Consider the following 22970-nt stretch of genomic DNA (forward strand, 5'->3'; position numbering starts at 1 on the left):
ATCCCCCTTATAATCCCAATAATGCAGATTTCTTGGTCACTTTTAAGAGTTTGAAGATGGGAACCTAGATGAAAAACAAACTTCAGAAAGTATATTACTCCTAGGGTCCACTACACATGGCTAAACACTACCCAGAAATACATCAGGATCCAATCGTTCCCCACACACAAAGCTTCCTAATAAGTCATTTCCTTCAACTGATGAGGTTTCCTTGCTTTCCAGCAGTTTGAGAAAAATTTGCAGAGAACAAAGCTAAAGAATGATAAATTCTTCACAGCCACCCTATGTGAATCCCAGTATCTCCTTTGAAACTAGCATTAAATTCCTAGATTTCTTGTATACTTCTCAGAAGTCCATCACAATGCTATAATTCATTACAAATCAGATCAAGACAGTGTTTCTAGCCCTGTGGTCCTCTGTTGGCTAGTTTGCATCATTCTGGACTCAAAAGTTAAAGCTTTGGACTCTTACTAGTTTCATGGCCTTAGAATCATCTAGGTAGACTCTGAGCCTTTTTATTTACCTGTAAAATGTAGACAGGGCTTCCCAGATGGCTCAGACAGTAAAAGAATCTGCCTGCAGTGCAGAAGACTGGGGTTCAATCCCTGGGCCGGGAAGATCCCCTGGAGAAGGAAATGGCAACTCACTCCAGTATTCTTGCCTGGAGAATCCCATGGACAGAGGAGCCTGGCAGGCTATAGTCCATAGGGTTGCAAAGAGTCAGACACGACTGGGAGACTAACACACACAAACAAAACGTAGACAAAGTTACCTTCCCTGTTTAGAGATTAAACTAGAGGAATAGATGTGATGATGCTCTGTAAGAAGAATCTTTTTTTTTTTTTTCTGACAAAGCAAGAGACTATTGAGAAGGGGCGCCTGGGCAGAGAGCAGGAGGGTAAGGGAACCTAGGAAGACTGCTCTGCCACATGGCTCACAGTCTCCAGTTTTATGGTGATGGGATTAGTTTCTGGGTTGTCTCTGACAAATCATTCTGACTCAGGGTCCTTCCTGATAGTGCATGCATTGCTCAGCCAAGATGGATGCCAGCAAGAATTCTGGGAGGTTGGTAGGACATGTGGCATCTCCTTTTGACCTTTCCCAAATTCTTCCAGTCGATGGTGGCTGCTTAGTTCAGTGTTCCTTACCAAGACTTCCTGTTGAAAATAACTCATGCAAATGGTTACTATGGTATCTGGCCAGGGCAGATGATTTGAGTCAGTTTCCCCTCACAACTCCCCCCGAGAGACTTTATACTCAAGATAAGTGAAAGTCAGTCATGTCCGACTCTTTGTGACCCCATGGATTATACAGTCCATGGAATTCTCCAGACAAGAATACTGGAGTTGTTGTAGGAAGGGGGACCCCTTTCAGGGCCTGAAACTGGGCTCTTGTCTAACACTCAGAAATGAATTGTCTGAGGAGACACATATGCTGACAAAGCAAGAGATTTTATTGGGAAAGGGTGCGTGGGTGGAGAACAGTAGGGTAAGGAAACCCAGGAGAACTGCTCTGCCATGTGGCTCACAGTCTAAAGTTTTATGGTGATAGGATTAGTTTCTGGGTTGTTTTCAGCCAATCATTCTGACTCTGAGTCCTTCCTGGTGGTGCAGGCCTTGTTCAGCCAAGATGGATGCCAGTGAGAAGGATTCTGGGAGGTGGTCAGACATGTGGTGTCCCCTTTCGACCTTTCCAGAACTCTTCCGGTTGGTGGTGGCTTATTAGTTCCCTGTTCCTTACCAGGACCTCCTCTCGTGTAAAACAACTCATGCAAATGGTTACTATGGTGTCTGGTCAGGGTGGGCGGTTTTAGTCAGTGTGCTTCCCCTAACAGAGTGGGTAGCCTTTCCCTTCTCCAGGGGATCTTCCCAGCCCAGGGATTGAATCCAGGTGTCCCACATTGCAGGCAGATTCTTTACCAGCTGAGCCATAACGGAAGCCCTATACTCAAGATACTTATTGGGAATTGGGGCAGAGGGCCGGTTCTCCTGTAGTTACTTTCAGCTGACAGTGGGCATACGTAGCCCTGCCTAGTAGAGCAGAAGTCTCTCTCCACCTGACCTAAATAGAGGTATTCTGTGCCTAAAACCAACATTCACCCTCATAGTAACAACAATTTAGCCTGAAACTGTTGGACCCTGTCAGAGATGAAACAGACAGGAGCCAAACAGGAGGCCTAACAGGATGGTCATCACCGGGCCCCAGAAAACGAAGGCAAAATTTGGCATGAGGGCTGCAGGGGGTGACTTTCTTCTGAATGGTTGGTGGTGAAGTAATAGGGTGGTGGTGGTGGTTTAGTCACTAAGCCGTGTCCGACTCTTGCCATCCCATGGGCTATAGCCCGCCAGGGTCCTCTATCCACGGGATTTTCCAGGCAAGAATACTGGAGTGGTTTGCCATTTCCTTCTCCAGTGAATCTTATAGTGCTCCAGGAATCTAGCATTCAGCTTGAAGTTCCCATCCTCCACCTGGGTGGGGTCCCAGTTCTACATAACTCAAAGATATTGTTATGCATATTCCTTGATTCTGAACTAGGATCCTGTCCCAAGGCTGTAACGCCACTTGACTGCTCCTCCCCTATTTCTGTATCCCCTCCCTTCTCTGATTAGCAACTGTTTGAATCTGCCCTTTGGAACTCAGGGAAGGTCAGGAGGTTGAATGAAGCCTATATCCTACAAAAAAAAACTGGGGACACAGAAAGGCTTTGTAGTCCAGAGCCCCAGAGTCTTGCTCAGTTTTAATTCAGGGAACTGGGCAACTATGGCTCTGGCAACTTCCTGTCAAGATGGAACATAGTGCTGGCTCAATTTGGAGAACAGACATTGAATTGAAAGTATTTCTGATTTCCAGGTGCTGGATCTGAGTCTTGTATGATTAAAATCTCAATCCCTTGACTGCGATTGTGGTGTAACAGACCAAATTACAAATAGTTGGAAGAATGACAAGTGGAATTTTAATAGACAAATTTCATTTCTTTTCAGGGGAATAAGCCTAAAACCCAGTCTGGACCTGGCACTTTGGGGAGACTTGTAGCCAGGTAGCCAGTTGTCTAGTTTTATGAGTAGGTTTTAACTTTTAATGGAGTGTTAACATATAGATTATAGGTGCTATGGGGTCACAAAGAGTCAGACAAGGCTTAGGATGAAACCACCATCACAAACAGGGCCTATTGGTTATCATACATCTCTCCTCTTTCTGTTAATGTATGATCTAAAGCAATTTCCTTGTCTAGAAATGTAATGGTTACAAGAGGAGACATTTAAAAAGTAAGGTTGCAGTTACTAGCTTCCAGCAGACATTGTTTTGAGAATGTCGGTGGCATCCAGTGGCATCCAAATCAAACACAGCTCAGAAAATTCAAGTTCTTAGCAATACAAGGACTTGCCTGAAATTACATGTGTAGTGTTACCTAGTTATTTCCTTAGATGTCTGAACCATAACTACACAATTTTGACTTTTATTTGTAATATTCTCAATAGCCAAAGCAGATGTCACTGTTAACCATGTTAGTATTTCTCTAGGTATAAGAAGTTTTAAGAATTGGGGCTCATAAAATCTTCCCCTGAAAATATCTAACTCTCCAAAGAGTGCCTCATTCTTGATCTCCACCCTGAACTCCTTTCAGGGGGTGTTGAAGGTCAGCAACTACAGTGGCCATGATTCAATCTTTGCAGAGGCAGATGGCCAGGGCCTCTTCATAGTAATAAATCTGACCATGGTTTGCGGGGAGGTGGGAGGGGGCACATTTCATGACCATTTTATCCCACAGTGCTGGGAATGTTCTTTCCCAGGTGTGGCAAAGGTAACTCAATGTGTTGTTAGTGGACTAGGCCATAAAACAATATCCAAAATTCTCTGGACCACCTGCCTATATAAGCCTCTTCTGGCCTAGGAAAATATTTCCTCTTGTTGTTCCCAAAACTAGAGTTACACTTACAATCACTGATCTCATATGGAACTATATATTATTGTATCAGAGGCTCAGTAACACACTTGGTAATGTAAGAAAGATCAATTTTATAAAACAGGTGAAATATAAATCATAAGTAATAATTAAGTCAAGAACTTCCATCCCAGTAATATCCCACATCATCTGACTTGGTCTATTCTGTTCCAATCTTGATCTTTCAGAGAAATTATATATTGGCATTGTCCACAATGCACACAGCCCAGTTTCTTAGTGTTACTAGACTGATTGGGCTTCTCTGGTGGTTCAGATGGAAAAGAATCCACCTGCAATGTGGGAGACCTGGGTTTGATCCCTGGGTTGAGAAGATCCCCTGGAGAAGGGCATGGCAACACATTCCAATATTCTTGGCTGTAGAATCCCCATGGATAGAGGGTCCTGGCAGGCTACAGTCCATGGGGTCACAAAGAGTCGGACAAGACTGAGCAACTAAGCACTAGACTAATTACCCTTAGTATGATTTAATTGTTCCCAACATAGAGACTTTAAACTTAAATTACCATGGCTTGGTGTTATCTACATAAATCCATCCCGTAATTGTGGGAGATTTTATTCCTTGGCTGAAACTTCGCTTGTTGCTTTGGTTGAGCTTAAGTAATAGAAGAAAACATATTTATAGCCAGAGTCAGAGCAGGCATTAATTGGCCAGGTGAGGGAATGCCATCTGGTAATATCAACAGTGACCTGAACATAACTATAATTTTCCTTTTAAGGTAAATTTTCTCAGGGCCAACCAATTAGAGCCTTGGAGTACAGGAATTCACCAAGATAACCCAGAAGGACTAGACACAGGTTAACTGGCCACAAACCCAACAATTGGATTGATTTCTAAAAATAGTTTAGGATCATGCCTATGATAGAAAACCATTTGATTCATATGCAAATATCCAAGAAGTCAAGAAAACATAAAGGATTATACAAGCCACAAGTTGAGAATCTTGGGCAAGCTATCTATTTCTGATATTTGTCTCTTGGCAAAACTCTATTAGCCTTTGCCCTGCTTCATTCCTACTCCAAGGCCAAATTAGATTTAAGGGACTAGATCTGATAGAGAGCCTGATGAACTATGGATGTGACATTGTACAGGAGACAGGGATCAAGACCATCCCCATGGAAAAGAAATGCAAAACGGCAAAATGGTTGTCTGAGGAGGCCTTAAAAATAGCTGTGAAAAGAAGAAAAGCAAAAAGCAAAGGAGAAAAGGAAAGATATTCCCATTTGAATGCAGAGTTCCAAAGAATAACCAGGAGAGATAAGAAAGCCTTCCTCAGCAATCAATGCAAAGAAATAGAGGAAAGCAACAGATTGGGAAACACTAGAGATCTCTTCAAGAAGATTAGAGACACCAAGGGAACATTTCATGCAAAAATGGGCTCAATAAAGGACAGAAATGGTATGGACCTAACAGAAGCAGAAGATATTAAGAAGAGGTGGCAAGAATACATAGAACTGTACAAAAAAGATTTTCACGACTCAGATAATCACAATGGTATGATCACTCACCTAGAGCCAGACATCCTGGAATGTGAAGTCAGGTGGGCCTTAGAAAGCATCACAATGAACAAAGCTAGTGGATGTGATGGAATTCCAGTTGAGCTATTTCAAATCCTGAAAGATGATGCTGTGAAAGTGCTGCACTCAATATGCCAGCAAATTTGGAAAACTCAGCAGTGGCCACAAGACTGGAAAAGGTCCATTTTCATTCTAATCCCTGAGAAAGGCAATCCCAAAGAATGCTCAAACTACTGCACAATTGCACTCATCTCACACGCTAGTAAAGTAATGCTCAAAATTCTCCAAGCCAGGCTTCAGCAATATGTGAACCGAGAACTTCCAGATGTTCAAGCTGGTTTTAGAAAAGGCAGAGGAAACAGAGATCAAATTGCCAACATCCGCTGGATCATCGAAAAAGCAAGAGAGTTCCAGAAAAACATCTATTTCTGCTTTATTGACTATGCCAAAGCCTTTGACTGTGTAGATCACAATAAACTGTGGAAAATTCTGAAAGAGATGGGAATACCAGACCACTTGACCTGCCTCTTGAGAAACCTGTATGCAGGTCAGGAAGCAACAGTTAGAACTGGACATGGAACAACAGACTGGTTCCAAATAGGAAAAGGAGTACATCAAGGCTGTATATTGTCACCCTGCTTATTTAACTTATATGCAGAGTACATCATGAGAAACGCTGGGCTGGAAGAAGCACAAGCTAGAATCAAGATTGCCGGGAGAAATATCAATAACCTCATATATGCAGATGACACCACCCTTATGGCAGAGAGTGAAGAGGAACTAAAAAGCCTCTTGATGAAAGTGAAAGAGGAGAGTGAAAAAGTTGGCTTAAAGCTCAACATTCAGAAAACTAAGATCATGGCATCTGGTCCCATCACTTCATGGCAAATAGATGGGGAGACAGTGGAAACAGTGTCAGACTTTTTTGGGGGGGGGGCTCCAAAATCACTGCAGATGGTGATTGCAGCCATGAAATTGAAAGATGCTTACTCCTTGGAAGGAAAGTTATGACCAACCTAGATAGCATATTAAAAAGCAGAGACATTACTTTGCCAACAAAGGTCCGTCTGGTCAAGGCTATGGTTTTTCCAGTGGTCATGTATGGATGTGAGAGTTGGACTGTGAAGAAAGCTGAGCACTGAAAAATTGATGCTTTTGAACTATGGTGTTGGAGAAGACTCTTGAGAGTCCCTTGGACTGCAAGGAGATCCAACCAGTCCATCCTGAAGGAGATAAGTCCTGGGTGTTCATTGGAAGGACTGATGCTGAAGCTGAAACTCCAATACTTTGGCCACCTGATGCAAAGAGTGGACTCATTGGAAAAGACCCTGATGCTTGGAGGGATTGGGGGCAGGAGGAGAAGGGGACGACAGAGGATGAGATGGGTGGATGGCATCACCGACTCAATGGGCATGAGTTTGAGTAGGCTCCGGAAGTTTGTGATGGACAGGGAGGCCTGGCGTTCAAGGGGTCACAAAGAGTCGGACACGACTGAGCGACTGAGCTGAACTGAACTGAAGAAGCACAGAGACTAACTTTGACAACTTCTTCACAATGCCTGGACCAGCCAGAAGTAAAGGCAGGCCTCTTCAAAGCAGGAATTTAAAAACTCCCCAGCCCTGATAAAGTTAATCAAATGTTTTCCAGTCATATCCCCACTCCATGAAAAGTTTTGGAGTTGAGCCACCACAGATCCTTCTCTTTGTCCTTGAAGAAAATCCTTAATAAACAAATCCTGGGACCAGGGCTACATTTCTGATGACTCAATCCTCCCTGAGCACAGCTGGGTCCCATAGTAATTTACTTTATTGATTAACTTGGCTCTTGACTTACTCTTGATTTTTATTATGAGGCGGCCTTGGGGATTCTTTGGAACATGGAAATAGAGCAAAGGAAGCTATATGTTCTGTTAAATGAGGTGCATTGGGGCAAAATGGTCTCTAAAGGCCCTTCCAACTCTGATATTTGAGGATTCTAAGAGTTTCTCTTCCATAATTTCTCAGGAAAACTTGTGTGGATGAGGTAAGATCAGGGTGAGGAAACTTGATTTTTGCCAGAGCTGACAGACTCCAGCAGAGAAAGGAATGTTTTGGGCCAGAAAGGGCCCTGACAAGAGTCTGGACGAGCTCAACAGTCCTTGGGTTTATTCCTGGAGGGTGAGACCCTGGCCTTTCACCTCTCTAAATGGAGAAGTGATCCCAGGCATCCTATTAGCAATGTGGCTGTGCTCAGTGTCAGCAGCTAGAAAAGGACAAGGGCTTCTGCTGAGCTGAAAGCCTAGCAAATAGTAGGAGAGGGATGACAGGAGTAGGAGAAGGAAAACATGATTATTTCCTGGCAGGCATCATCACTGGTTTGATATTTCTGACAGTTTTATTCTTTCTGAACATCTGGCCTCCATTTCACAAAGTTGTGAGCGGAACTCATCTGAGAGGTTATCACAGGGTCAGGCCTAGGCTGAGGTGAGGCAAAGAGAGGCATTTGCCTCAGGGGCAAAATTTGAGGGGGACACCAAAAAAAAAAAAACTCAGTGATCAAAATGTTCTTTTAAAAAATTAATTGAAGTAGAGTTCATTTACAATGTTGTGTTAATTTCTGCTGTACAGCAAAGTGACTCAGATTGGGCTTCTCGGATAGCTCAGCTGGTAAAGAATCCACTTCCAATGCAGGAGACCCTGGTTCAATCCCTACGTTAGGAAGTTTTCCTAGAGAAGGGATAGGCTACCCACTCCAGTATCCTTGGGCTTCCCTGATGACTCAGATGGTAAAGAATCTGCCCGCAGTGTGGGAGACCTGAGTTCAATCCCTGGGGAGGGGAAATCCCCTGGAGGAGGGCATGGCAACCCTCTCCAGTATTCTTGCCTGGATATTCCCCATCGACAGAGGAGCCTGTGGGCTATAGCCCATGGCATTGCAAAGACTCAGACACGACCGAGTGACTAAGCACACACACACACACACACACACACATATTCTTTTTCATGTTCTTTTCCATTATGGTTTATCATAGGACATTGAATATAGTTCCCTGTGCTGTATGGTATGACCTTGTTGTTTATTCATCGTGTATATAATCATTTGCCTCTGCTAATCCCACATTCCCTAAATCAATAATTTTAATGCATCATTTAGAAATCACAATTAATGTAGGATATCAAAATGTCAAAAACTGTGATACGAAGGATTAGTAATAATGCCAGACCAAAACATAATGAACACGAGGTAAAAGGAAAAACTGGTAAGACATTTTATGGGGGGGACCACTTTATGAGAGATTGCCAAGGCAGTATTTAGAGAATGTATAGCCCTGAAAGCCTGCATCAGTACAAAAAAGCAACAATGGATTACTGCCTAAAGAACTTAGGGAAGGAACAAATAACAAATCAAACAAGCTTAGGAAAGGAGAAATAAAATTTGGAGCAAGAACAAAAAAACTGAAAGGCAAAGCTTCACTTAAACCTTTAAAAAAAATCAAGGATGAGGAAAGGGGTATTGCATGCTCTCTCTCTTGCTTGAGTATATCTTTCCAAGGGCTTCTCTGGTGGCTCATTGGTAAAGAATCCACCTGCCAATGTAAGAGACAGGAGATGCGGGTTCAATCCCTGGGCCAGGAAGATCCCTTGGCGAAGGAAATGGTAATCCACTCCAGTATTCTTTCCTGGAAAGTTCTACAGACAGAGGACCCCGGTGGGCTACAGTCCGTGGGGTCACAAAAGAGTCAGACACATCTTAGCGACTAAACAACAATAACATATCTGTCCAAACCAAAGCTTGAATTAGATTAATCCTGGTTAAAAACAAGTAGCACACAAGATTGCCCTGATTAAAATTCTAGTTAAAAATAGTTCAGATAATTAAAGGAGAAAAATAAGTAAAAAATAGAAATATAGGGGCAGTAGAAATAAAAATGACACATTAGCAAAAGATATGTTTGTACATCCATGAAAATCAAATCCCCAAATACAAGAGGTAATGAATAAGCTTTGAAAAAGTATAGGATAGAAAACACTTGTGAGCTGTAAGAGTTTGCCATCAACTATAAAACAATTCCAGTTGCTTTTCTCCCCACTGACTTGAAGACATGTAAAAAGTCCAGCAGCTCCCCTGCACTAAGGTCTCTGTGGTGTCAGAACATGAAAAAATATGAAAGAATCGACTGAATTTCTATATCCTAGAGCCACCCAGCCAGAAAGAAGAAAGGCTAATTACCATAGTGACAATAATATTAAACACCTAGATATTAAAGAAGGCAAGAAATGATATTTACAGAGCACTTATTGAGTGCCAGACAGTACTTTTAAAAACTTTGTGTGATGGTTTGTTATTATCTGTTTTATACAGCTGTGAAATTAGCAGGTCAGTTTTAAAGACCCTTTTAAAAGTCATACAATCAGTAAGCAGGAGAGTTGGGATTCAAATCCAGGTTTGCCTCATGCCAAATCCTACGTTTTTTCCTTTCTATTACACTGTCTTCCCAATAATTCCAAATCCATGTTTATTAAACAACTATAATACATGAATGAGTAAAAGAAAGGAAAAACAGATAAATAGAAAAATAGGCCATGCTCCTGACTAGTAAAATTAAGTAAAAAACAAAACACTTTCTAATTCAATATATGTTTCATATAATGCCAATTTAAATTTTTTGGGATGATCTCAAAGTATCTCCCTCAAGATAGCTATTACTTGCCAAGGGGAAAGAGCAACTTTCCAATTGATGAGCCTACCAGTAACACCTTAATTATGTGATCAAGGTTGACATTATCAGTGAAGACATATTTATATAATGCACCCCCTGATATAACATCAACAGACGGGCATGTCACCTCTGTGGCATTCTTGCCAAAAACCCATAACAGCAATCTAATTATGAGAAACTACCAGATAAACCTTAATTGAGGGACAGTCTACAAAATAGCTGACCAGATGACCACAGTTGATTCCAAAGGTTCATGAGGGAACATTTTAGAGTTATGGAAATGTCAACTATATATCTTGATAAGAGATATGTATACATTTAACACAGGAGTATGTATTTCTCAAGACTGATCAAATTGCACACTTAAAGTTAGTGAACATTATTCTATCTAAATTATATCAATAATTTATTTTAAAATATATATCATTGTTCAGTCACTCAGTTGTATCCAACTCTTTGCAACCCCATGGACTGCAACATACCAGGCTTCCCTGTCCTTCACCATCTCCTGGAGTTTGCTCAAACTCACGTCCATTGAGGCGGTGATGCCATCCAACCATCTCATCCTCTGTCATCCCCTTCTCCTCCTGCCTTCAATCCTGCCTCCTCCTCCTGCTTGTTGTGATCCACACAGTCAAAAGATCTAGTGTAGTCAGTGAAGCAGATGTTTTTCTGGAATTCTCTTGATTTTTCTATGATCCAACAGATGTTGGCTATTTGATCTCTGACTCCTCTGCCTTTTCTAAACCCACCTTTTACATCTGGAAGTTCTCAGTTCACATATTATTGAAGCCTAACTTGAAGGATTTTGAGAATCACCTTGCTAGCATGTGAAATGAGTGCAATTGTGCAGTAGTTTGAATATTTTTGGCATTGCCCTTCTTTGGGATTATAACAAAAACTGACCTTTGCCAGTCCTGTGGCCACTGCTGAGTTTTCCAAACTTGCTGGCATGTTGAGTGCAGCACTTTAACAGCATCATCATTTAGGATTTGAAATAGCTCTGCTGGAATCCCATCACCTCCACTAGCTTTGTTCATAGTGATGCTTCCTAATATATATAATTCTTCCTAATATATATCAATACATATATTATATATATATATATTTTAAAATATAAGTAACTGTTAGTAACTCAGTCATGTCTGACTCTTGCAACCTCATGGATTGTAGCCCACCAGGCTCTTCTGTCCATGGGATTTCCCAGGCAAGAATACTGCAGTGGGTTGCCATGCCCTCCTCCAGGGGACCTTCCTAGCCTAGGGATTAAACCTAAGTCTCCTGCATTGCAAGCAGCTTCTTTACTGTCTGAACCACCAGGGAATTATATTTTTAAATATATCTAAGGTTCTTGCCTGGAGAATCCCAGGGACGGGGGAGCCTGGTGGACTGCCGTCTATGGGGTCGCACAGGGTCAGACACAACTGAAGCGACTTAGCAGCAGCAGCAGCAAAGTTAATACCTTAGGAAAAAAATTCCCTACACTGCTCACAAGTTTTTCGTTCTTCTGCCTCTTTCCAGAAAGTTTCCAATTCAGCAAGTCTTTCTGACTTCAGACTGTCAGTTCAGTTCAGTTCAGTCTCTCAGTCATGTACGACTCTTTGCGACCACATAGACTGCAGCACACCAGGCCTCCCTGTCCATCACCAACTCCCAGAGTTTACTCAAACTCATGTCCATTGAGTCGGTGATGCCATCCAACCATCTCATCCTCTGTCGTCCCCTTCTCCTCCCACCTTCAATCTTTCCCAGCATCAGGGTCTTTTCAAATGAGTCAGCTCTTCTCATCAGGTGGCCAAAGTATTGGAGTTTCAGCTTCAACACCAGTCCTTCCAGTGAATATTCAGGACTGATTTCCTTTAGGATGGACTGGTTGGATCTCCTTGCAGTCCAAGGGACTCTCAAGGGTCTTTTCCAGCACCACAGTTCAAAAGCATCAATTCTTTGGTGCTGAGCTTTCTTTATAGTCCAACTCTCATATCCATACATGACTACTGGAAAAACCATAGCCTTGACTAGACTGACCTTTGTTGGCAAAGTAATGTCTCTGCTTTTTAATATGCTGTCTAGTTTGGTCATAACTTTTCTTCCAAGGAGTAAGTGTCTTTTAATTTCATGGCTGCAATCACCATCTGCAGTGATTTTGGAGCCCCCCAAAATAAAGTCAGCCACTGTTTCCACTATTTCCCCATCTATTTGTCATGAAGTGATGGGACCAGATGCCATGATCTTAGTTTTCTGAATGTTGAGCTTTAAGCCAACTCTTTCATTCTCCTCTTTCACTTTCATCAAGAGGCTCTTTAGTTCTTCTTCACTTTCTGCCATAAGTGTGGTGTCATCTATACATCTGAGGTTATTGATATTTCTCCTGGAAACCTTGATTCCAGCCTGTGCTTCATCCAGCCCAGCGTTTCTCATGATGTACTCTGCATATAAGTTAAATAAGCAGGGTGACAATATACAGCCTTGACGTACTCCTTTTCCTATTTGGAACCAGTCTGTTGTTCCATGTCCAGTTCTAACTGTTGCTTCTTGACCTGCATACAGGTTTCTCAAGAGGCAGGTCAGGTGGTCTGGTATTCCCATATCTTTCAGAATTTTCCACAGTTTATTGTGATCCACACAGTCAAAGGCTTTGGCATAGTCAATAAAGCAGCAATAGATGTTTTTCTGGAACTCTCTTGCTTTTTCGATGATCCAGTGGATGTTGGCATTTTGATCTCTGTTTCCTCTGCCTTTTCTAAAACCAGCTTGAACATCTGGAAGTTCATAGTTCACGTACTGTTGAAGCCTGGCTTGGAAAATTTTGAGCATTACTTTACTAGCGTGTGAGATGTGTGCAATTGTACGGTAGTTTGGCCATTCTTGGCATTGCCTTGTTTGGGATTGGAAGGAAAACTGGCCTTTTCCAGTCCTGTGGCCACTGCTGAGTTATCCAAATTTGTTAGCATATTGGGTGCAGCACTTTCACAGCATCATCTTTTAGGATTTGAAATAACTCAACTGGAATTCCATCACCTCCACTAGCTTTGTTTGTAGTGATGCTTCCTAAGGCCCACTTAACTTCACATTCCAGGATGTCTGGCTCTAGGGGAGTGATCACACCATTGTGATTATCTGGGTCATGAAGGTCTTTTTTGTATAGTTCTTCTGTGTATTGTTGCCACCTCTTAATATCTTCTGCTTCTGTTAGGTCCATACCATTTCTGTCCTTTATTGAGCCCATCTTTGCATGAAACGTTCCGTTGGTGTCTCTAATCTTCTTGAAGAGATCTCTAGTCTTTCCCATTCTATTGTTTACCTTTAATGAGATACCTTTAAAGAGCAGCCCTCCCTCCTGCTCCTTCTACTTGTCTGTGGTGACTCAGAGCAGAACTTTGGAAGCTCTCTCTTTATCAGAACTTCCCTCCCCGATCCCAGCTACATATCCAAAGGGAGAAGGTTTTTCAGCTCACCTCTTTCTTGTCATAAAAGTCTCCTCTCAGAAAAGCCTTCCTCCACCATCCTGTCTCCCATAGTTACTCTTTATTATATGACTCTGCTTTATTTTCATCACACTAATTGATACATCCTTTTCATCATTATTTATTTGCCTATTGACTGTCTCTTCCCACCAGAATAGTAACACCAGGAGCACAGGGACCTACCTGTTTTGTTCACTACTGTATTCTCAGTGCCCAGCACTGTGCCTGGTACATAGCAGCCATTCAACACATATTTTTGTATTTTTATTTATTTATTTTTGATTGCACTGGGTTTTTGTTGCTGCACATGGGCTTTCTCTAGTTGGGGCAAGCAGGGGTTACTCTTCATACAGTGCACGGGCTTCTCAATGTGATGGCTTCTCTTGTTGCAGAGCACAGGCTCTAGGCGCACAGGCTTCAGTAGTTGCAGCGCACAGGGCTCAGTAGCTATGGCACACAGGCTTAGTTGCTCTGTGGCATGTGGAATCTTCCTAGACCAGGGATCAAACCCCTGTTACCTGCATTAGCAGATGGATTCTTATCCAGTATACTACCAGGGAAGTCCTTTATTTTCTTAAAAAATTTTTTGGAGATAAATTTTCCAAATTTATTTCAGAAATTGAAGCATAGTTGCTTTACAATGCTGTGTTAGTTTCTACTCTACAGCAAAATGAATCAGCCATACATATACATATATCCCTCCTTTTTGGACTTCCTTCCCATTCAAGTCACCACAGTGCATTAGGTGGAGTTCCCTGTGCTCTACAGTATAACTATCTCATTAGTTATCCATTTTATACATTGTATCAATAGTGTATATCTGTCAATTCCAATCTGCCAAGTCCTCCCACCCCCCCTTTCCTCTTTGGTGTCTATGCATTTGTTATCTATGTCTGTATCTCTTCAAAAAACATTTCTTGAATGAATAGCAACCTACCTCTTTCAGTGTTCCCTGATGGGGACAAATAACTAATTGGGGAATCCGAAACTTTGTAATTAACCATGGCCATTTATATCACTTCATCACTAAATATAGCAGATAAGTATCAATTTCCTCATCCCCAAAATCGAGATGCTAGCCAATACCTTTCAATATTTACCTCTCTGGAGCTGTTGTACAGATCAAAGGGTCAACAAACAAAGTGAAAATGTTGAAAAATATACCTAAATGTGCTCATTAAAATTTCCATGCAAAATAATAAATATCTGAACTTTTACTATGTGCCAGGCATTCATCTAAGTGCTTTCCACTATGTTGTCCTTTAGTACTCCCAACAACCTTATGAGGTAGGTACTCTTATTATCCCATTTTAAAGATGAGACAACTGAGACCCAGAGAATCTGAAGAACTTGCCCAAGTTTACACAGTTAGAAGTGGTAGAGTTGGCATTCAAACACAGATAATACTGGCTCCTAAACCCCCATTCTGTTCTGCTTCATAGAATACCAAGACCTTGTCCATTATGCCACATGTCAGGATAAGTCCCAGTGTAGTGCAGAATGGAGTAGACATATCTAGGAGGTGACAGGAACCTCTGGTGTGGAGTGGATGGTTGGCTGGAAGGAATCCAAGCTGGTGGATGGGCAGAGATTTCCAAAGGGTATTGCAGGCATAAGCCAAGGTCCACAAGAAGGTCAAAAGATACCCCAAAGCAGCAGGCATCTCAACAAACAAGCAGACAAAACTCCTGGGACTCATGGAACAGGCAATACCCCTAAGTTCAGAGGAGATACTCAAAATGCATCCTCAGGGGACAAACTGGTAATTCACATTTTTTCACAGTCCCCAAACCCACTACTTGGGGGGTGGGTCCTGAAGGATGGGGGAGAAACCAGAGTGAAACAACTCCAGACAAGTTGGCATGCATGTGCTCTTTGCGGAACAAGTGTGGTCCCTGATGGTGTCCATTCAATGTTTCCAAGAATCAGGCTGCACGAGGCAGAGGGGGAGGAGGCATTATGGAATACTTGGGGTGCTTAGGGCCTTTACCAATGAGTATGAAAGTTATTTCAATATTTTAACAGCTAACAGGGTTGTACTGGTGCCTAAAGTCTGAATGCCAGCCCTAGGTTTGAAATTCTTTACTTTTTCCTATCTTCCTCAAGCCTCAGGGCCTGGCTGAAAACTGAATTTGAGATATCATATGACGTGAATCCAGCTGAGGAAAGAGTGGAAGGGAAGGCCCCCACGAGTTGCTCCTTGTGGCTCACAGAGCTCTATCCTCACTTTGATCATGCTGTATTATAACATCCTGTTTACATGTCTGTCCTTCCTCTAGACTGGAAGTAACATGTAATAATAAATGGATGAAAAGGGCCCCCCACTTCTTGGGCAGTTGGCCAATCGATGTTTTGTTGAGTAACAGCTAATGTGGGTTGTATGCTGATTCTGTGCCAGGTTTTTCATCTGATCTTCATGGCACCCCTGTTGGAAACCCCATTTTGCAACTGAAGAAATGAAGGCAAAGAAAATCAGAAACTTGCCCACAATAGGCAGCCTGATTCTGGAGTTTGTACTCTTTTTTTTTTTTTTGAGTTTGTACTCTTAACTGTTGTGCTTGATTTAAGTGACTGGTAGGTGGCCATACATGTGCAAAAGTTCAGAGATGAATAGAATGTGGCTTGTTTAGGAACTGGGGAGACATATGTAGCTGGAATGCAGAATGTGTGAAGGGGAGCTGGTGGGTGATAAAGCTAGAAAAGTCAGCTGGCATCTGATTGCAAAGGACCTTGTATATCTTGTTTGAAATTTTGGACTCACTTCTAAGGTCAATGTGAAACCATTTGAAAGGTTGGAGCCCGGCAGTTTCAGGGTGAGATTTATGTTCTGGAATGTTCACTTGGTCTGCTGTGGGACAAATGTATTGGATGGAGTGCTGCTCAACTGTTATTTACTTCCTTTGTTTATTTCTGGTTGTTCCTCCCTTTCATTTTTCATTTTTAAAATGCCAACTTCACTGGACTTTAGTGATTGTTAAAAGAATTTATCCACACCCGGGCCAATACATCCCTTGTAAGGCAGGTGGCAGAGGTAAGGATGACTGACAGGAAAACCTCTGCTGTGATGGAGCCAACTGGTAAAGAGAAGGGTTTTTAACTTGCCTTCCCTATGGCTGCACTTTGTTCACTGTCCGTATTTCACACACTCACTCTCACCAGATGCTAGGAACGAACAGTCAACTCTAGATTCCATGCCCCCCCCCACCCACAAATGACAAATGGGTGTATTTTTTCTGACCCTGAAGGGGTTTCACACAACACTTCCCAGAAACTATAAATCCTGTTCCAAACTCAGCAGGAGGGAGAAGCAAAGTCAAACACACTGACCTGCAAATCTTCCTCTCGAGGGGTTTGATAGCATTTGTCTCCCAGAAACCTTGCTTTTGAAAAAAGAGATTTCTCCTGTCTGAGATCTCAGGTTCCTGTCAGCCAGCCCTGTAGGGGGGGGGGACTGTCTGATGTAGGGAAGAAGGGGCTTACCAGGAAAATCTCTTCTGGCAACAAAGGGCCCACTTCTGCACTGATACAGAAACTTACTTCTCACCCTGATGCTTCTTGTGGAGCAGGCACTCCTAGAATTTGTCATGTATCTTTATCCACCTTTGAGTATACTCTTGGGGTTTTCATCTTATTTCCCTGGCCTTCCTTCTCAGTCTCTCATGGAACCCTCTTTATCTGCTCCTGTGATGAATGTTGGAGTACACAGAGATCCACCCTCACCTCTTCTCACCACTCCCGCTCCCTAGCTGCACCAGCTCTGCAAAGGTCTGGAGGAAGGCCCAGCTGGAACATTGCCAAACAGAGCTAGTGTTGAGGTTTGGGTCCTGAAGGAAACCAAGAGCCAGAGGAGTTAGAGGTGTGTCTGAGATGAAGTTTCTCTATGGTGCTTCTTTTCTGGGGAGAGGGGGATCCCAGAACTTTTAAAATGCAGATTCCTAGATCCCACCCAGGGAAAGTCTTCTTTACTCAGGAATGCAACACAGGCATGTGTGTTTTGAAAAAAATCTTTAAGAGATGGTCTATCACTCCTTCTTATTTTGAAAAAAAAATGGAAACCTGCAGAAAGTTATAAAATTAGCACGAGTACCCTTTATCCAGTTTTACCAACTATTAATGTTTTGCCATCTTGCTTGTCTACCTAGCACACAACTGACTAAAATGATGAATGTGTAATTATTATCATATAACATAATAACTATTATCTTGCTGAACCGTTTGAAAGTTAGTTGCAAACATTAGGATATTCAAGTACTGTAGTGTGTATCTCCTAGGAATAAGGACATTCTTTCACATATAGTTCATATACAGTTTTCCTTAAATATCCTAATAATGGCCTCTTCAGACATTCTCCTCTACCCCCTCCAAAATCCACATATTGCATGGAGTTATCCTTTAGTCTCCTGTCATCTAGAACAGTTCCCCAGCCTTTTCACTAGTCTTTCATAACACTGACATTTTTTGAGCTCAGGCCAGTAGTTTCGAAGAATGTCTGAGAGATTTTGACATACAGCCAAGGTAAAGAACAGCTTAGAGACTAGTTTGGAGAGATCACAACCAGTTAATGAACTGAAGGGCAGGCCTGGAGCCAAAACAGAGACTCAGGAACTGCATGAAAAACTGAAAGGAGGTCAGAAGGGTAGTGAAGAAGGGTGGTGGCTGGGCAGATTGAATGGCTTAAAAATAAAAGGTCACAGCAGCTCTTCTCAGGATTACAAACACTGAAATACACCCAACAGTGATTCACCTGGTGATTTCTTGAGTCCTCTCACCCGACTCCTGTGCCCCAGGGCCTTATGTTGATTGGTTATGGCATTCATTCAACATATGCCATGTGTCAGGCACTGTTCTAAGCACATTTACCTCATTATACTTTTACCACAACAGACTCCCTAGAAGGCAAGAACTGTGATTGTCCCTATTTTTATTTTTTTAATTGAAGTATAGTTGATTTACAATATTGTGTTAGTTTCAGCTATACAACAAAGTGATTCAGCTGTAAACATATACATATATAGCAGATTCTTTCCTATTATAAGTTACTACAAAATATTGAATATATTTCCCTATGCTGTATAGTAAACTTTTATTGTTTATCTACTTTATATATAGCAGTATGGATCCCTTAATCCCAAACTCCTAATTTATTAAATTAGGAATGATTGTCCCTATTTAATGAATGAGGAAACTTGAAGCCCAATGTGGTGGTAACTTGTTTAGGGTCACACAGCTAGTATGTAGGGTTCCAGAATTTGAACTCAGGCAGTCTGGCTCCAGGGCCTTCACTTTTATTTGTTCATTTTATGTTTAAAACTATTATTCATTTGATTTTTGGTTCTAGGATACAGAACAGTTCTATCATCCCCTTAAACACCTTGGTGCTCTCCCTTTATAGTCACCCCACCTCACTCCCTCCTATGAATAATGTTGTCATTTTTGTTTTGTTCCTTCTGGAGGCTGTGTTTCCAACTTCAGTTAGGGTTTTTTAAATTGTGCACCACTAAGCGGGTCTTTCCTATATATTCACTAACCAATAGTCATTTGGGCCTTCACAAAGTACTGTTAGTTCAGTTTTCCATCTGCGTTATGCTAGTTAGGAGCAGTTAAAATGCACCCAGAGGTCCAGAGTAAACAGCTTTATTGGCAGCTTTCCTGAGTTCCAGTACTTCCTAATTTCCCAGGCTTCCATGTTTGGTTCTCATGGTTTCTTCACGGCTAGAAAGAACCCATGTCCAGAATTGTGCTGGGACTAGGAGGAGACTAGGAAGGAGTAGACAGAAACTAATAATGAAAGCCCTGGGTTTAGGCCCCTCCCTCTTAGAGCTGCAGGTGTATTGAACAGAAAGGAAAGTTCTTCAGAATTCCAGCTTCTGCCATTTCCCATTTCCGGCTGCTCCTTGCCTCTGCCTTCACCCCCACTGTGGGACTACCTGGTGACTGGGGCACTAGAGAACAGAAAAAAGGGGAAGGGGAGAAAGCACCCATGTATGTCCTGCACTCTGTCTGGAACTTAGGATTTCCCTTTTTTGCTCCTCCATGCAAAACTAGTGGCTTCCTCCTGGATCTCCTTTTGCATCACTGTGCTCACTTCCAGTTTTTAGAATGTGTTGAGTTTGTGGTGGGAGATGCTGGATGAACAAATGTGGTAAACTCTCTACCAGTTTGGTGTTACTTTTATTTCTATGGTTCTCTGATCTGTCTGCTGATATGTATTGAGTTCTCAAAAGAGTTGCTCATGTATTCTGTACAAGTTTTAGAGTCAAGTTAAGTGGAGGATAAAGAGGTGTGTGTTTATTACATTATATCCAAAATCAAAAATCGACCCTCACTTTTAAACCCTATGACACACCGCCTCTCCACATAAATGTCCCACAGACCTTATGAGCTCATTAAGTGCCAATCAGACTTCATTACCTATTCATTCACTTTAGTCTTACCTCTTCCAATGATCCCTATCTCAACTAATCCCACCATTATTTACCTAGTTGTCCAAGCCCATTGGAATGACTATTGCTGAAGCTGAAGCTCCAATACTTTGGCCACATGATGCGAAGAGCTGACTCTTTGGAAAAGAACCTGGATCTGGGAAAGATTGAAGGCAAAAGTAGAAGCAGGCAGCAGAGGATGAGATGGTTAGATAGCATCACCAACTCAATGGACATGAATTTGACCAAACTCCAGGAGATAGTGAAAGACAGGGGAGCCTGGCGTATTTCAGTCCATGGGGTCGCAAAGAGTCAGACACAGTTTAGCAACTGAACAGAAATGAACAACCAAGCCCAAATCCTGGGCATTGTCTTTGACTCCTCTCCCTCTATGCTGTTCACATCCAGTCATTCATTGATCCTTGCTTCTCCCTCCTTGTGGCTCAGCTGGTAAAGAATCTGCCTGCAATACAGGAGACCTGGGTTCGATCCCTGGGTTGGGAAGATCCCCTGGAGAAGGGAAAAGATACCCACTCCAGTATTCTGGCCTGGAGAATTCCTGTATAGTCCTGTATACAGGGTTCCTGTATACAGGAGAACCCCCTGTATAGTCCATGGGGTTGCAAAGAGTCCGACACCACTGACTGACTTTCACTCACTCTCTCTCCTTATTTTCACAATCTTAAATTATTCAGGCCATTATTCTTTACCACCTGGATTATTGCTACAGTCAGCTAATTGGTGTGACAGGCTATTTTTTTTTAATTCAGCTGTCTACTTTTTATTGTCTGTATACACAAAAACACAAAAATATTAGCCAATATATTATTTTTATGCATTTTTATGGAAGTATAATTACTTTACAAAGTTGTATTCATTTCAACTGTATAGCAAGGTTTATATATATATGTATATATATATATATATATATATACACATATATATATTCTTTTTTCAGATTCTTTTTCATTATAAGTTATTATAAAATATTGACTATAGTTCACTATGCTATACAGTAGGTCCTTGTTGTTTTTCCTATTTTATATATAGTAGCGTGTATTTGCTAATCCCAAACTCCTGATTTATCTCTCCCCCTCCCTGATATCCCCTTTGGTAACCATAAATTTGTTTTCTATGACTGTGACTCTGTTTCTGTTTTGTAAATAAATTTTTTGCAACTCTATGAACTGTAGCCTGCCAGGTTCCTCTGTCTATGGGATTTTTCAGGCAAGAATACTGGAGTGTGTTGCCATTTTCTCCTCTAGGAGATCTTCCTGACCCAGGGATCCAACCAATATCTCCTATGTCTCCTGCACTGTAAGCGAATTCTTTACCTGTTGAGCCATCAGGGAAGCTCTTTATTATATATAATGTGTATATGTTAATCCCAAACTCCTGATTTATCTCTCCCCCTCCCCGCTATCCCCTTTGGTAATGGGAAGTTTGATTCCTATGATTATGATTCTGTTTCTATTTGGTAAATAAGTTCATTTGTATCATTTCTTTTTAGATTCCACATATAAGTGATATCATATGTTATTTGTCTTTCTCTGTCTGACTTACTTCACTTAATACATGACAATCTCCAGGTCCATCCACGTTGCTGCAAATGGCATTATTTCATTCTTTTTAATGGCTGAGTAATACTCCATTGTATATATGTACCACTTCCTTATCTGTTCATCTGCTGATGGATATTTATTGTTTCCATGTCTTAAGCCTAATGTATTACTGATGTTATCACAAGCTAAACTTACCCTGGTCAAGAAACAGAACATTACCAGCATCCAAAAGCCCCTCTTTTGTGCTTCCTCTAAAATACTACCCCTTCCCTTCTTCCTGTAGGTGACCACTAGGCCAACTCTCAACACCACAGCTTGTCTCTGCCATTTAAAAAACTTTATGTATAAATAAAATCATACTGTATAATTTTCTTGTGCCTAATTTCCTTAGCTCAACATTATATTTGGAAGAGTCAATCATGTTGCACATTGTTTTATTCTCACTGCTGTATAATATTCCATTGTATGTTATATCATCTATTTTATGGTTGATAAACATTGGGGTTGTTTTCAGTGTGGCTTGTTAAGAATATTGCTGCCACAGCTTCCCACGCAGCGTTGCCCTTGGCCACGGAGACTGTGCCCACTTTCAGCTCTTGTGCCTCAGCATGACTGCTTTGGGTGTCCTGAGGCTGCCCTGCAGCCCCAAGGCTCGCATGGGCAGCCAGTGGCAACTCCAGCAGGGCCTTGCTGCCAGCCCCTCTGGCTACCAGCCCTTTACGGAGCTCCCAGACTGATCTTAGGCAGATGGCCACCCTTCTCCTCCAGTGAAAGGCCAGCTTTGAAGATAAACTCAAAAGGAAAAGTTTGTGAGATGAGTTGTACTGCTGTCACAGGAAGTGGATGCTAGATTACAGGCATGGCAGCTCAGGCAGCAGGAGAAATTGCAGAAAGAAGACAGGAAGCAGCAGAATGCTCTTAAACCCAAAACGTCTCTACTGCAGAACCCACAACCAAGTCAATAAAAAAGTGACTCCTGTCCCCTTTCAAAAAGAAAAAAGAAAAAAAAAACAATAGTGCTGCTACGAATACTCCACTCCTATGCATGTCTTTTGGTGGCCATAAGCATTCATTTATACTTGCTATATACTTAATGATGTTATTTCTGACATGTATATGTTCATCTTTAATAGATACTGTAAAATTATTTACCAGAGAGGTTGTACCAATTTAAACCTCTACCAATGATGTATGAGAGTTCCTGTTGCTCTATAGTTGGATAATACTTTAAGAGATTAATACGTTTGTATATATTTTTCTCTCCATATATTCCTCCTTTTATTATCTTCACTTAAGCAGGTAGCTGGTTCTGGCCCTCTTGGCCACCAGGAGGTTTGTAGAAGG

General features: G+C 41.8%; 1 pseudogene; it reads left to right on the forward strand.

The window, feature by feature from the left end:
- The first annotated feature begins 2184 nt into the window (after positions 1–2184).
- On the forward strand, positions 2185–22591 carry LOC122690457 (annotated as a pseudogene).
- Positions 22592–22970: the final 379 nt, after the last annotated feature.

The sequence above is a fragment of the Cervus elaphus genome, chromosome X (assembly GCF_910594005.1).
Source record: "Cervus elaphus chromosome X, mCerEla1.1, whole genome shotgun sequence".
NCBI classification, from domain to species: domain Eukaryota; kingdom Metazoa; phylum Chordata; class Mammalia; order Artiodactyla; family Cervidae; genus Cervus; species Cervus elaphus.